General features: G+C 34.8%; 1 protein-coding gene across 8 annotated transcripts in view; it reads left to right on the top strand.

The window, feature by feature from the left end:
- The window catches only part of CREB5 (cAMP responsive element binding protein 5), a 266,380-nt gene that overhangs the window by 26,871 nt on the left and 223,954 nt on the right, over positions 1-15,555 (top strand). For 7 of the 8 annotated variants that reach the window (XR_015733985.1, XM_087892619.1, XM_034402318.3 and 4 more), the window contains exon 2: positions 3,437-3,490. The exons of the other annotated variant lie outside the window; for it this stretch is intronic. The gene's annotated coding sequence lies outside the window, so the exon portion shown is untranslated. The remainder of the gene's footprint in view (positions 1-3,436; positions 3,491-15,555) is intronic. 8 annotated transcript variants of the gene reach the window in all.

Below are 15,555 nucleotides of genomic sequence, written 5' to 3'. Positions count from 1 at the left end.
TGACACGAGCAATTATAAGGGCACTTTCTTGGTCTTTGGATTGTCAAGCAATTCTAAGGGAAAGGTCTTTGATCCACTTCAGAAATAGTTCTAGCCCTTCTTGAGAACACAACATTAGTTCATTTAGATTGTCAGTCAATTATTTTTGGTCTTTCAGTGAGCTTATTTGAAAGTAGAGTAAAGCTTTGCTTCTTTCTCATTCTCCCTGGGCAATCTGTTCTTGATGGCAGGGTCTCCTGCCTCTTCCTGCCTTCAAAATAATTTCCTTCACTTCCATGTCAGAGTTATAGTTCCAACTTTTGAAGTAGGGACTCTCTGTAAAAGGTGCTGTTGAAGGCTGTTAGTTCACTACCATCCATACCTTCTTACCAACTATTTGCATATTTCACCAACTAGCTAGACAAATACTTGCCACACATACTAAAAATGTGAATGACTGAGCAATCTATTTCATTCTCTTTGATGTAAAGGCTACATCAACATCCCTTATGTTGATATAAGGAGATTCTTATTATTCCTTGGTCACCAGTAGCTAGGATACTGAGTGAATGACATCTTTTACATTCTCAAATTGATTAGTTGGAAATACTGAGTGATTCATGTTCTGTGAGCATACCACAGATAGAGAAATAAAAATACTTGCTGGTTGGTTTTGAACTGGTTTGTGAAGTACTAGAAAGAGCATCCCATAGAAATGTTTTTAAAGTTGTGTCTTAAGGCATCGCATATATTTGCAAATGTATTTTCTCCACTATTCTGATTATAGTGTAGCCTATACTAGGGCATATTCAGGCATTATGTTATGGGTCACCATGTGAGCAGCAAAGATGAACCTCACTTCTTTGAAGTTCTGTTGGTGACATTTAATCTCAAAAATATCCCAGTGTTCATACAAGTAGCAAATTGTTTTGACAAAAGCTTCCAACTAAACCATACCTAGATAATATGATCACTGAATTATTTATACTGATTTTTTTCTAGTATACTATACACTGGAAGATATGTTCCACTGTCTGTAGTTTATTGTTTAAATACTTTTACAAAATATTTTTGATTTCAAGATGAATTTTTAATTTTACTTTTAAATCGCTATACACAATCTTACCCTTATTCTACTCTTACAGTAATATGCTTAAACCGTTTGTTTGACAGATATATGTTAATTTTTATTAGAACATTTTTGTCTAAAACTTACAGTGGGTTATTGGCTAGAAAGTTCTTAATAAGATCTATTACTTATTACTATTATTTCTTTTTATACAATGAAGGTTTCAGAAAAGGACAAATATTAAATATTTATTTCAAAAGCACTATTTATTTATTTGAATTTATTAGCTACCCAACTCCAACAGACTATGAATAATATACAAAACTGATAAAATTTTAAAGCAAAAACATCAAATCAGATGGATAGCCCAGACTAAAATAATGTTATAACAGCAAAATCAAAAAAAAGGAAAAGAGGGGCAAACATATCCAGAAGTAATAAAATATAAGGACATTCCTTATAATGTTATATACCTACTTATATAGGTGATAAAGAAATAGTTTTTGAAGAAGGTATAAGTAAAGGTAAAGATTCCCCGCACATGCATGCTAGTCTTTTCCGGCTCTAGGAGCAGTGTTCATATCCATTTATAAGCTAAAGAGTCAGCACTTTCCGAAGATGTCTCCATGGTCATGTGGCCTGCGTGACTAAATGCTGAAGTTGCATGTAGTGCTGTTACTTTCCCACCAAATTAGTCCCTATTTTTCTACTTGCATTTTTTACATGCTTTCAAACTGCTAGGTTGGCAGAAGCTAGGGCAAGTAATGGGAGCTCACTCCATTTCGCAGCGCTAGGGATTCGAATAGGGGTGAAATGCTCCTGGTTCAGACCGGATCGCCCAATCCAGTAGCGATGGCGGTGGGTGGTTCGGAGAACCAGTAGCAAAAATCCCTGCACACCCCCCATGCCCATCTAAGCCATGCGATCATCAGGAGCTTTTTAAAAAAACTTTTAAAAGCATTTTTTCTACAATCTCTTTGGCCGAAAAAATGCTTTTAAAAGTAAAAAAAAAAGCCTCTGATGATCACGCAGCTCAGCTGGGATCGTCAGAGGCTTTTAAAAGCATTTGGCTGAAGAGGTGGTAGAAAAAAATGCTTTTAAAAGTTAAAAAAAAAAAGTTGGCCATGCCCACCCAGTCACATTACCTCCCCCAAGCCACACCCACAGAACCGGTAGTAACAACATTTACATTTCACCACTGGATTCGAACCGCTGAACTGCCTTCTGAGCGACAAGCTCAGCATCTTAGCCACTGAGCCACCGCATCCCTTGACGAAGCTATATATGATTCCTAATTCACACATTTTCTGTTCCAGAAACTATATTTAAACAAATTAGTGTACTGCCAGAACTATTCCAGTATTACTAAAATGTAAGTTAGGAATAATAGAAAGTAGAGTTTGGGATTCCAAGAAACTAGGTATTGGTCTGTGAGAATATTTTGAGATTGGATATGGAGGAGGAAGAGGAGGTGATGGGTAGGGGGGGGAGGTGGAGGAGGAGTAACTACAGATCAAACATAAGAAGAGGAGAATGAAGAGACAGAATAAGACAGCAGTAGTAAAAGGAGGAGGAGGGGGTAGGGTTGAGAACTACAGACTAATTGGAACAAGAGAAGAATGAGGAGATAGAATGTTCTAAAGGTGCTTTTTCAGAGGCAACTAGATTTTCTTGCTTTTCTTTGAAGACATTTCACTTCTCATTCAAGAAGCTTCTTCAGTTCTGACTGGATGGTGGAGAATGGAAGAATTTATATTCCTTGCAGATAGCTGATCATTTGCATTTTTTAGAAAATCATTGGACCACTTGGGGGTTTGTCTGTGTCCTCAGGGTCACCTGAGTAGTACAAATGGGTGTGGAGCCTTCTTGGAACTGCTAAAAGAACTGTGTTGTGGAGCAGTGCTGTCTGGAAAGGCAATAGACTTCTTCCAGTCTAAAAGTACATCTCCCTTCCTTTACAAGGCATGAATAGAGATGCACTTCAGGAATGCATATTATGTTCTTTGTTCAGCAAACTTTCTTTGTAAAATATAATTTATTGAAAACTTTAAAGTCAAGAGTAAAAATTAATAGAAAGTAAAATAGAGTAAGGGAAAAAAGAAAAAAGAAGAAATAAAAAAGAAAGCTAAAGAAAAACTAAAAATAGAATAAAGAAAAATAGAAAAGAAAGAATCAAGGTATAAAGAAGTAGCCTATTTACAGCAGTTATAATTGTAGATTTAGTTTTTTCTATTTTCTATAAAGTTACATTGTGACTTTCTTTCTATAATTTATCTTCTCTAATCATCAAAACCATAGATCATAACTTCATTTTTTCTGATGCAAAAAGTCCACAAGCATTTCCAATCAGCAATAAATGTAAATATTGTCTTTTCTCTAATCATACAGGTCAAGTTGGCCATTTCAGCAAGTTCTATCACCTTCACCAACCATTCCTTCATTGTAAGTATTGCTGAATTTTTCATCCTTGGGTGTATAATAATCTTGTTGATATTATTAGCTATAGAAATACAATTCATGACTTTTTTCCTCAATTGTTTATTGTATCTATCAGTCCCAAAAGGAAAAGTTTTGGTTTCAGTTATATATTAATCTTTAAAATTTTCTGAATTAATGTATGCATTTGAAATCTTCTAGCTTTTTTTTCACATCCACAAAACGTGATAAAAGTACCCTTTTTGTTTTTCTACTTCCAATATAAATTTAAAATACCTGTATACATTCTAGATGTTTCTGATGTTATATATCAACAGTACATAATTATATAAAATTTTTCTTTAAGATTACTGTATCAAGTAAATTTCAGTCCTTTCAATCATATATTTTTCCATTGTTCCATCTGTATATTAGTCCACTTTATCATAAATCTTTCACTTGTCTTCTGTTTCAATAAAATTTAAACATTTAGCAATTACATGTTCATCATTTATACCCAATTCCTCTTCAAAGTCACTCTTCGAATCGATATCTTTTTCCTATTTTGAATCTGATAACCAATAAAGGAGGTTATTTGTAGCTCAAGGTTGAAATTAGGGTTCCTTGATACTCTTTGAACATGCTTGTTTTCTTGCAGACACTTCATTACCCAAACTAGGTAACATCATCAATGCTAGTGCTGATTATCATCAGAGTTGACTAGCACTGATATTACCTAGTTTGGTTAATGAAATATCTCCAAGAAAACAAGCAAGCTCAGAGATCACCAAGAAACCCTCATAATCTGACAATCATAAATAGGAAAAGCATTGACAAGCATGTCCCTCTGCCATCAGCTGCTACCTTGATTTTATTTTGTATTTCCCTTGGTAGAATTCTAGTAACTCATGCCATGTTAACCATTTATGTTCACCTATTATTTCTCATCTATAAAATGTGATCTTTTTTCCTCAAAAAGCTATCAACTTATTATTAAATGACTCAAAAAACTTTTTACCTAATTGCTCAAACACTGGAAACAACTCTGATGTAATTCCTTTTCCTGCACGTGGCACTAACAAACTTGTCTTCCATTCTCCCATTTTTGCTGCTTTTTAAGTAATTGCCATTCAAATATTATAATTCAAAAGTGAAAGTGTCTCACCAGTTATAAGAAGGAAAATCAAAAGCAAGCATCCCCCCATCATTAATGCTTTTGCCTCAAATGGCACTCTGTGGTTACATTCCAATCACAATCTGACTTATATTACTTTTATCTTTAGATTGTAAAATTCATCAATTGTCTACACTCTTTAATGTTAAACAGATAACATTCTGTTTGTCAAGTCAGGTTCATCTGTCATTTTAATTCCAATATTTCAAAAGTACTATCACCAAAATTTACGTTTTCAAAATTACTGTTCCCTTTATCCATTTTAAACTTTCTTATATCCTATTCTTGCTAAGCTTTTAGGCTTTTTAAAAGGCTTTTTCTCCTTCTTTAATCCAGAAAGAACGTTGACTCATCAAGTGGATTTCTTTTATCCACCACATGGAAAATCTCTTTTTTAAAAACGTTAATTGATTGCATCTGGTAATGATTAAGAAAGTGTGGCTTTTGCAAATCTCTTATCTAAGTAGGTTGCATTACAGCTGTGAACTTGATTGAAATCCCTCCACCCTCAGACCCTCAGATTATGAGTCAACCACAAATATCTCAGTTCTTGCAGTCCCTTTACAAGGATCAGCCATCCGGAGTGCCAGTGGATAATCTCACAATCTTTGTCTGGAAGACTGTACTTACCAGAATTTACTGGCTGGCTGGCAATCTCCACTGAAATACTGTTCCCACTCCTTCAGGGACATCTAGTCTTCCATAGAACCTCATTCAGAACCCCATCCAACTGTTTCTCAAGACATTCATTCCATAAGAATTTACATGTAGGAGTATTTGGCACATCCCTATGTACCAAATATTTTATGTTCCTATTGCATTATTTTATTACCTTTCCAGTATATCACTGCTTGAGGCATTTCATGTTAAGCAGCTACATGAACAATACATCAGCTTTATTATTCCTAATATATATGGTTTAAATCTTCAGGATAAGTTAGATATTATTTCATTTATTTATTTAAATAAATTTAAATTTTGTTATATTATTTTATTAAATATAGATTATTTTATAGATCTAAATACATTGTTCTGAATTGCTCTTAATTTTTCTGCAAGATAAATTTTCAAAAATACAAAATAATACTTTTTAAATTATATAAAAACTATATTTCAGATTAGAGGGACATGATATGGAATGTGTTCAAAAATACAAAATAATACTTTTTAAATTATATAAAAACTATATTTCAGATTAGAGGGACATGATATGGAATGTGTTGACAATTAGAGCAAAAGATCACAGTCCCATACCCTTGGAAAACATTGTGAGGTTATAGATTAATTTCTTATTGCAACTGGTAACATACTGCTACTGGACAATTTATCTGCAAATTTATATTTCCTAAATTATTCTTCTGATTACTGGAAGAAAATATTGTCAGTCTTTGTGTATTGCACATGCCAATTTTTCCTGCATTAAAAAAAGCACTGGGAAATGTAACTTGCAGAAATGTGTAAGAGTTTAGTGACTTGTGACTAAGTCTATTTTTATAAATTGTATGGGTAAAAGAGATAGAGGATTTAGTTGTTTATCTGCTGTGTATGAAAACCGTCTGGAAAGGAAGCTGGCTTTAGAACATGGGTGTCAAACTCGTGGTGTCACATTGCTGTCACGGGATGTTTCATGATTTTTTTCCCTTCGTGGAGCTGGGGTAGGCGTGGCCTGCACATGGTGCATTCGGCTTGTGCTTTAGAAGTTCCTTTTCCAATTTCAGCCCTTTTTTTTCTGCTTTGACCACAGTGATGATCTGAGGTTCTGTCCTTACCATTTTTTATCACAGTTGTGATTGTTGGACTCTCCGGTTTCTTTGCTTCCTCCAGACCATTATAATACTAAAACCACAACAAAAAGCACCTGTTTTAGCCATTGTTCCTGCTAAAAAGTTCCAAAATTCTTATCAACTTCATCTAATTTAAATGGACAGAGGGAGGGAGAGGGAGAGAAATGGAGGAGTGGAGAGAAAAAGAAAGAGAGGAGGGAGAGAGAGAGAGAAAATCACATTTCACTGTTCTGTCTGATAACTAATATAGCTTTTCATTTAGATTTAGAATGGATGGAAATGCTTTTGAATAATGTACCTGGGCATCAAACTATTATTTAGTATATTATTAGATACCCTGTTTCCCTGAAAATAAGACATCCTCGATAATAAGCCCAATCAGGCATTTGAGCGCATGTGCTAAAATAAGCCTCCTCCTGAAAATGAACCTTCCCCGAAAATATTTAAACGCAGAGCTGAAAATCAGGTAAGATGGCAAGAGGAGCCCCATCTTCCTCCATGCGCCCCAAAATAATAAGACCTCCCTGAAAATAAGGCCAAGTGCTTATTTTGGGGTTCAAAAAATATAAGACAGGATCTTATTTTCAGAGGAACACGGTATATCTTTATTAGTTTGGTGGTAATGAAATGCTGAAGTGACCAACTCTCAATTTGATTTATTCTGAGTTGTTTAAGCAGGAAGGTGGAATGGAGTGGGCATTTCCTGTTCTGTCACAAACTATACTGGACTCAATCAAAAGGTAGAAAAAGAATCATCCTTGATTTATCTGGGACAAATCTCTATAAAGTATTCTTACTTCTAGATTTAGCGTCTAATAAAGAATTATTGAAATGGTTCACCTGGGGTATCATGGAAAGGAAGTTGTGCTTGCTATATGAGACAAAAAGAATATTCCTTCATATGAAGAAGGAATTTAGGAACTCTAGCTTGGTTTTTTTCCCAATGCTTTATACTAAGGCATTGCATATAATGGCTCATGCAATTCAAGAGCTAAGAAAAATACATTCATCAAATAGCAAATATTTCTGTGTGGCATAGTGGATTACAAAATAATCCAATAAATTCAAATATGCTACACTGAAATTACATGCACAGTCTCAATGATACCACTGACACCTGCACATACTATAAGTTTAACATATAGACAAGCTCTTATGTATACACAGTGACTTTGAATGGTATTAGCAATGTGTGACAAGTAGGTGTTATTTTGTTTTTGTCCCATCTAAACATTTACATATAGCCACAATGAATGCTTGCAAGTGTAAGATATTTACAATCAGTAGCTGATTCAATTTTGTTATCTTTGGTAGAGTTTGCGCACATTTCATAATTGGCCTCAGACTAGACAGAAAACATCTTAATTGTGCTAAGCTATGGTTTAAAAACAAACAAATACCTACTTATATCATGTCTCATAGCACTCAACTCTGCCTCAAACCTTTAATCTGTTGTCTGAAAAAAAATCATATGTGAACCTCAAAAGCTTTTATTATAGGAGGGAGGTTTTGAAGTTGTAAATATAGACTACATCAAGGAATTTAAATAATGCAACTGGGTATGTGATTGTGGAAAGGAAAATTCACTATACTTGTGAATTTCACAGATTTTCTCTCCAAATAAAAGAAAATAAAAATACAAAGACAGAAGGAATTGAAAAGAGAATTTGATTATGAAAATATCCATGAATTGCATAATATTATTTTGCCAAACTGATCTTGATGGCATAATTCTGGAGTTAAAATTATTCCCTGATAAATTGTTCAGTGTAGCCTGAAAGTCTGGTATCATAGAAAATAACTGATTGCTTCAGTGCCACAAGATATAGTGACGATGACTCATCCGGATGTCTTTTGAAGAGGGTTAAAGTGGTGCACAGTTTATCTCAATGGCTTGGAGTATTAAAGGATGCAAAAAAGGGCCTCTCTAGTCCCTTCAAACAAGTTCTGCTTGTAGTCTCTCTGCCTGGCACCACAGCTGAAATCTATTTTTTTTTATTCAGTACAATTAGAGTTTAAAATAATCTGTTTAATTTAACAGATCAGCTCAGGGAGGATTAAATCTCATTGAACTAAATTAGCATTAAGTTCCAAACATAGATAGTATCTTTCCACCTGCAGGTGAAAAAATGTCTACATGGAGACAGTGATTTTTCAATAGATAAAGGCTGATGTGGCTCTTCACTCTGCTATGAGTTTTAAACAGTAGCTTCCAATGTTGGCTTAAAAATAGGGGGAAAGGTGTGCTGTATATAATTATGTGGCACTTTTTGTTTAGACCAGAGCGTGTATGCGTAGGATCATGCTGTACAGCTGGCAGTTCTGGGCATGGCTCTGGCAAATTCATTCAACGAAATTCAGCTTTTCTAAGAACACGTATTTTAGATTAAGTTACAGATTACATCTGTGAAATTATGCATGTTTATGTTAGTTTTCTAAAATCTACCATGCCTTAAAATAAAATTAAGATTTCTGTTGCAATCTTAATACATATTCAAAATATAAATCCAAACCATTTAATAAAGCTTGCAGAAATGTGTGCATAGAATCTAGAATAAGGTGACCAGATTTTAACATTGGTAAAGAGGGACATCATTGTGGGTGTGGCTTATTTTGTGGGCGTGGCTTGGAGGTCATGTGACTGGGTGGGCGTGGCTAGCTGGTCATGTGACCGGGTGGCCATGGCTATGTGTATAGGGACTACTCAGAGGGCTGAAAAAAGTCATTTCTGACAGGTCCTCACACTTATGACTGGTCCTCACACTTATAACCATCCTCACATTTATGCCCGTGCAGCATTCTTAACAACCATGTCACTCATTTCACAACTGCTTCTCTTCACCATGGTGATAAGATAGGGCAAAAAACGTAAAACGTGAGGACAGTCGTAAGTTTGAGGACTGGTCAAAATTGCGAAGACCAGTCAAAAATAACTTTTTCAGCCCTCTGATTAGTCCATATGCACAAAAGGACTAACCAGAGGGCTAAAAAAAGTCATTTCTGACAGGTCCTCGTGCTTTTGACTGGTCCTCACACTTATGACCATCCTCACATTTATGCCCGTGCAGCATTCTTAACAACCATGTCACTCATTTCACAACTGCTTCTCTTCACCATGATGACAAGATAGGGCAAAAATGTAAAATGTGAGGACAGTCGTAAATTTGAGGACTGGTCAAAAGTGCGAGGACCAGACCAGTCAAAAATAACTTTTTCAGCCCTCTGAGTAGTCCATATGCATAAAAGGATACAGCAATAGAGAGGGATGAAGGAAGGGAAGGGAAATTAGAGTAGGAGTGAGGGTAAGAGAGGGAGGAAGAGAGGAGGAGAAGGAGAAAGGAAGAGGAAGTAGGGAGGAGAAGAAGAAGGGGAGGAAGAGAAAGTAAGAAGGAAAGAAAAGAGAGAGGTGGTAGGTTTGAGGAGAAAGATTGCTGTACAATAAAAAAGATGAAAGGGAAGAAAGGCAACCCCAAACAAATATTAAGATATTAAGATAAAGAATGAATTGTTAAACTTTAAAGAATAAAAGAGAACAAATATGAATAAATAGCAATAATTAGAAACACACATACAAACATACAATGTATTTTCTTTGAACAGAATATTTGGCTGGTTCACAAATTTAAACAGTGTTTAGTCATTTCAATTAAATTTACAATTTCTATATTTCCTTTTTGCCATATTTATTCCTCATCTATTTTTTTTAAAAACGATATTACCCTTCATCCTCATCTCTAATCTTAATCAAATTCAATTTTTCCCTTCTATTCTATATTATACCCCTTCCCATTGTCATCTATTTTTATATCCATCCTCACATTGGTTAATTATGTAATTATGTAATACAGTTGTTCAATACAAATTCAACATTTTAATATAAATCAATTAGTTATATAACTATCTTTTTTGTATATTAATCAATATGAACATGAATATTCCAATTATTTCCATGCAATCCAATTTCTTACAAATCAATTAATTATATTTACCAATAATAATAAACCAAATAATTTCCCCCATATATTCCTCCAAACCACAACTTAACCATCTCTGCTTTCAACACAATATACAATTAATAGTATCTCAATTATTACAATTCCCTAGTTAAATAGAGCTTTTTTTCTTTTGTGTTTTAAAATCTTGAACTCTCCTCTTTTGCCCTAAATTTCCCATTGTTTGCAGTTTTGCACCTACCTGTTTTGGTGAGGAAAAAGAAAAAGAAATCTCTCTCTGCCTCATTTTGTCACGTTGCAGCCAAGACCCTGCTTTTTTTTTATTTATTTAGTTTTTTAATTTGATTTATATGCCGCCCTTCTTCAGAGACTCAGGGCAGCTTACAATGCATTAAGCAATAGCCTTCATACTTTTGTATATTTATACAAAGTCAGCTTATTGCCCCCACAAACTGGGTCCTCATTTAACCTAACTTAGAAAGGATGGAAAGCTGAGTTAACCTTGAGCCTGGTAAGATTCGAACCTGCAGTAATTGCAGGCAGCTGTGTTAATAACAGGGTGCTTTAGATCACTGTACTACCAAGGCTCTTTACTTTACTGCTTTACTTTCGCTTTCGCTTTTTCAGCATAGCTAGGGGGAAAAAAATCTGCTCCAGGAACTCTTTGCAGCTAGCAACAGAACAGAGCCCTGCACAAAACAGCTGAGAGCAAATCAGATGAGAGTGGGGAAGCCGAGCTAATCAACTTGTGCTAATTAACCTATGCGGAAGTTGTAAGGGGTTTTTCTATCTTTGCAGGCATCGGTCTACTCATTTGTTTTCTTTTAACACTGATCACCTGTAGGGCGGCCCTTTGAAGCCCCGCGGCAAGAGTTTAAACAGTTTTTTCCCTCTAGCCATCAGCTGGGACTCAGGAGGCAGAATGAAAAATCGTGACTTTTTAAAAACGCCACAGGACGCGGGACAAATTGCTAAAAATTGGGACTGTCCCGCCAAAAGCGGGACATCTGGTCACCTTAATCTAGAAGCAGTGTTTTTTGGGAGTAAACACTTCTGTTTCAAGAGAGCAACCAACACATTCACTTCAATATACATTACATTTTTCATCCATAACTGTAAATCTGATTTACTGATTTATCAGATTTTAAAATAAATCTGATTTTAAAATGTATATTTTTGAACAATTTATTCTAGTTTGGACTTAGAAACTTCCTTCTACTCATGATTAATTCACAGAACGAAACTCTAAACTCTTTCAAAGGTGCAAACTCTGTGCTTTGCTCAAGATATTCCCAGGTGGCTGGTATAAATGTATGCAAGAGCCAAATTCATCATTGCAAAATATATTCTGTTTGCCAAAATAAAACAAAACAAAACAAAACAAAACAAAACAAAGCCAACCAGGTTTAAAGGAAACTTCTGTGATATTTTCTGTGAACAGCTATGTGATCCAAGATGATTTTAATATTAGCTGATTTATTACAGGTTTAGGTAAAGCAGTAGATAACTTTGGTATTCCAAAATTAAATACTCAGCCATATCTTTCTCTGGTATCTGTTTTTCCTTTCTTCTGAGACAAAGAACTAAATGATTTAAAGTACCAAAGCCTTGGGGAAAATTAAAATAGCTGTGACAAAAAAAGAAAAGAAAAAAGAACAAAAGTTTATTAAAACTTCAGTTATCTTGGCACCTGCACATGGGACACAGCCAGCACCTGCATTTTCAAGCAATTGCTGGAGTACCACTACCTTCTACAACTCATTAATGCTGATGCCACCTTTGGACTTGGGCCCAGCCATCTCCCAATTTTCCTGTTGGGACTTACCTAATCATGGGCACCTGAAAACCACTCATCATTTTCCCATAAAGTCCTAGATGAAGGTTGCATAATTTGTCAGTTGTATATATTTTCCACATTTCTGTTTTTAGTCCTTCTCCCCCGGCCCTCAATTTTTACAAAAAGGTGTATATTAACAGTGCGATAGTGAAATATGGGGCATTACATTTTTAGACCAATTTAGTGCACTAAAGCTTTATTGTTCCCACACCCCTGCAATGTATTTCAAAAACACAGAGAGAAAGAAGCACCAATCACAAATATATCCCATCATTTAATCACTTTTTGTTTTTATCCTGGTGCAAAAAAAAAAAAGTAAATAAAAAAGGGTGGTTCCCAACTTCTGAAATGTTGATTCAGTGGTAAGTTTAGTAGTTTATACTCTGAAGTAGAGCACAATATTATAACTGTATGACATTATATTGAAAGATCTGTATCTGTTTCCAGTTGTTTTTCGGATTCAGATTAAGGTATTAACTATCAAAATCTAAACCAGTAAGGGCCTGACCTGACAATCTGAAGGACTGTGTCCATTATGAGCCTGTCTGCAAACCCTCCACCCCACAAACAACCCCCCACCCACACACTTTTGGAAAAAAAACTGCATTAAGAGGCCTTCATAGCAGGCATAAACCAGAAGGGCTTCTGTATCTCTCTTTGGCCCTGGTGTTACACCTGGCCTCTATTTAATCATGACTTTAAAGTACTTCTAAATCAAATGCATATTTTAATGTGAAATAATTGTCATGCCTTTAACATTTGTTTATTGATTTATGTATTTTAAAAATATGTTCACTTGACTTAAATGTTCTAGTTAAGTTAGAAATATAGGACCAAGCTGAATAAATAAAAGAACAATTTGATGCTGTTTTAACAATATACAGTAATAGCACTTATATACTGCTTTATATGCTATTATCTGAACAGGCAAAGGAGAACCCAGACAAGAATACAAACAAAGGAGAACAAATGGGGAAGGGTGCAAAGAACACACTAACTGTTTAACTTTCTTGGCATCCACAACAACATTTATAGCAAAAACTGCAAAAAACAAAAACAAAACACCCTTAGGTCCATATGTATATGAAATTCTTTTTTCCAGCATCAGGCTTTTTCAATTACAATATTTTTTCAACAATTCTTTATTTTCAAGAACATGTGAAAGTGATAATATACAATTAACATATGCTTCCCAAATATCTAGTTATAAATGATGAGTCATGGGATCAAAAACTACAGTGATTGTAGATTTGAAGGGCTGGGTTGAAGCTGATTGTTGGAATTAGGAAATAAATTAAATAATTAAATCTGGCTTGATCAGTCTGTTGATGGATAGGGAAAAAGAGAAGCAGACAATTTACAAGGTTACTATGCACAAAAGTTTGCATGACTACTGTTGTGAAAACAGCTGAAAATAAATACCCAACCATCCCAGATACTTAAAAAGCTAGATAGTATTTGATTTTAGGGATGTGTATGCCAGAAGGAGAATATAGAGACAAAAAGGTGAACATATTCTTTTGCTAGCTGAAGGGAAGCAGAATAAATTTTGTTAGTCCTTCACTTATACCTGAACTCAGTCACATGTATGTACAATATGTACATGTATGTATGTATGTATGTATGTATATATGTATTTGATATGTTTTTAGCTACAGGGGCAAAAATACGTTTACTGAACTGAAAAATACATTATATCTAGCTCATATTTCATACATAAAAGGCAAACTATACAGAACAACAATGAATGTGGCAAGTTTTTCCTTTCTAGCCCTACATATAGGATATTGTGTTGCAATTAATTCTTCTAATTTATTTGTCTCTTTATTTCTTAGGCTATACACATTCTTCAGCCTCAAATTTTTTTTCTTGAAGAAGTGTTGTAGAATTTCCTTCCAACTACTGCGAATTATTAAAGATCATCCTAGATCTTTAATAATTTTTATTTATTCCATTTAGTTAGCTGCCTACCTATCCTAGATCTTCGGCTTCTGTTTAGCTGAATTACCTGGGACAGTTTAAGTTTTAGCTCCATTTTAGGCACAAAGCCAGCTGGGTAACTTTATTCTAGTCACTTTTTCTGAGTCCTAGGAAAGGGGCAATGGCAAACCAATGAAACACATCCTTTGCTTTTTAGGTTTTTTGGTGCAGTGGTTACCTCTACTTCTAATCTCCTACTCCTTCATACCAATTGGGTTATCTTTCGGATTGTATTGACATGTTTGTTTTAAAAACTACCACTCTTTTAAATAAGTAACATAGTGATTTTGCTCAGTAAAAAGTAGTAACTTGCAGGTTTGAATCCATCAGTTACATTGTTACATTTTTCTTAGAGACAGGGTTTTCTGCACACATTTGTTGCTGCTGCTGACATTTGTTTCTTTAAGTCACTTGGCATGCATTTATTGTCCAAGAAGTGAACAGTATAATGGACCAGAATTCTTATTGCTTTAGAGCCAGAGACTGGTTCTGTGCCAGTTTTCTATAGACTGGGGAGGGGTGTGATTTGATGTGCTGCCTGTATCCACTGCATGCACGGATGGTGCTTCACTCGCTTGTGCATCCTAGCTCCTGGTGGTCCATGGAACTATGTGTCTGTCCTTGGCCCAGGGATTGTGGATCCCTGTTTTAGAGCATTTACATGTAAGTTGGAGAAATGACCTTGGTAGCTTTCTATAAATGAGAATTTAAAAAAGTGATTACCATTCTCCATCATTCCATAATGTCCTGGTTGATATTTGAAATTAAATGGCCATTAGAAACTGAAATCTATTCTTTATGCTTATTTAATTTACAATACTAGGAAACAAGTGATAGATAAGGTTGCTCAATTGAATAAATAGACTCAGGCAAAATGTACCATTTTTGTTTGGGATAAAGTAATCCTATCACAATTTAGTATGATTCAATTTTTGTCAGAAATATTGAGAATCCTTGGGATAGAGAATGGATATGTCAACCAGGAAGCATATGATAGACAGGAAGCTTGAATCCAAAGTCATCATTCTGCTTAAAGATAGAGACTACTGCAATGTAAGGTGGCCTTTTATAAGTGGAGAGGTTCCTTCAAATCCAGTATTCTTTTTTGATACAACATTAACCTACCCCAATGTTTGATTACATTGATATTTGTTTGTTTGTTTATTTGTTTGTTTGTTTGTTTTATTTTATTTTATTTAGAAACTGCCCATCTCCCTCACAAAGGGATTCTTGGCATTGTACAAGCAAAATATAAAAACATTAAAAATGTCTATAAATATATTAGAAGACAAATTAGTTAAAATTCAAAGTTAAAAAGGTTGGGGGAGGGCCTTCAAGGCTTGAACAGGACCCATGGATGCATG

The sequence above is a fragment of the Pantherophis guttatus genome, chromosome 4 (genome assembly GCF_059756535.1).
Source record: "Pantherophis guttatus breed Tessera chromosome 4, ASM5975653v1, whole genome shotgun sequence".
NCBI lineage: Eukaryota > Metazoa > Chordata > Lepidosauria > Squamata > Colubridae > Pantherophis > Pantherophis guttatus.
Note: the sequence above shows the minus strand (reverse complement) of the source record. Positions and strands in the feature narration are given on the sequence as shown.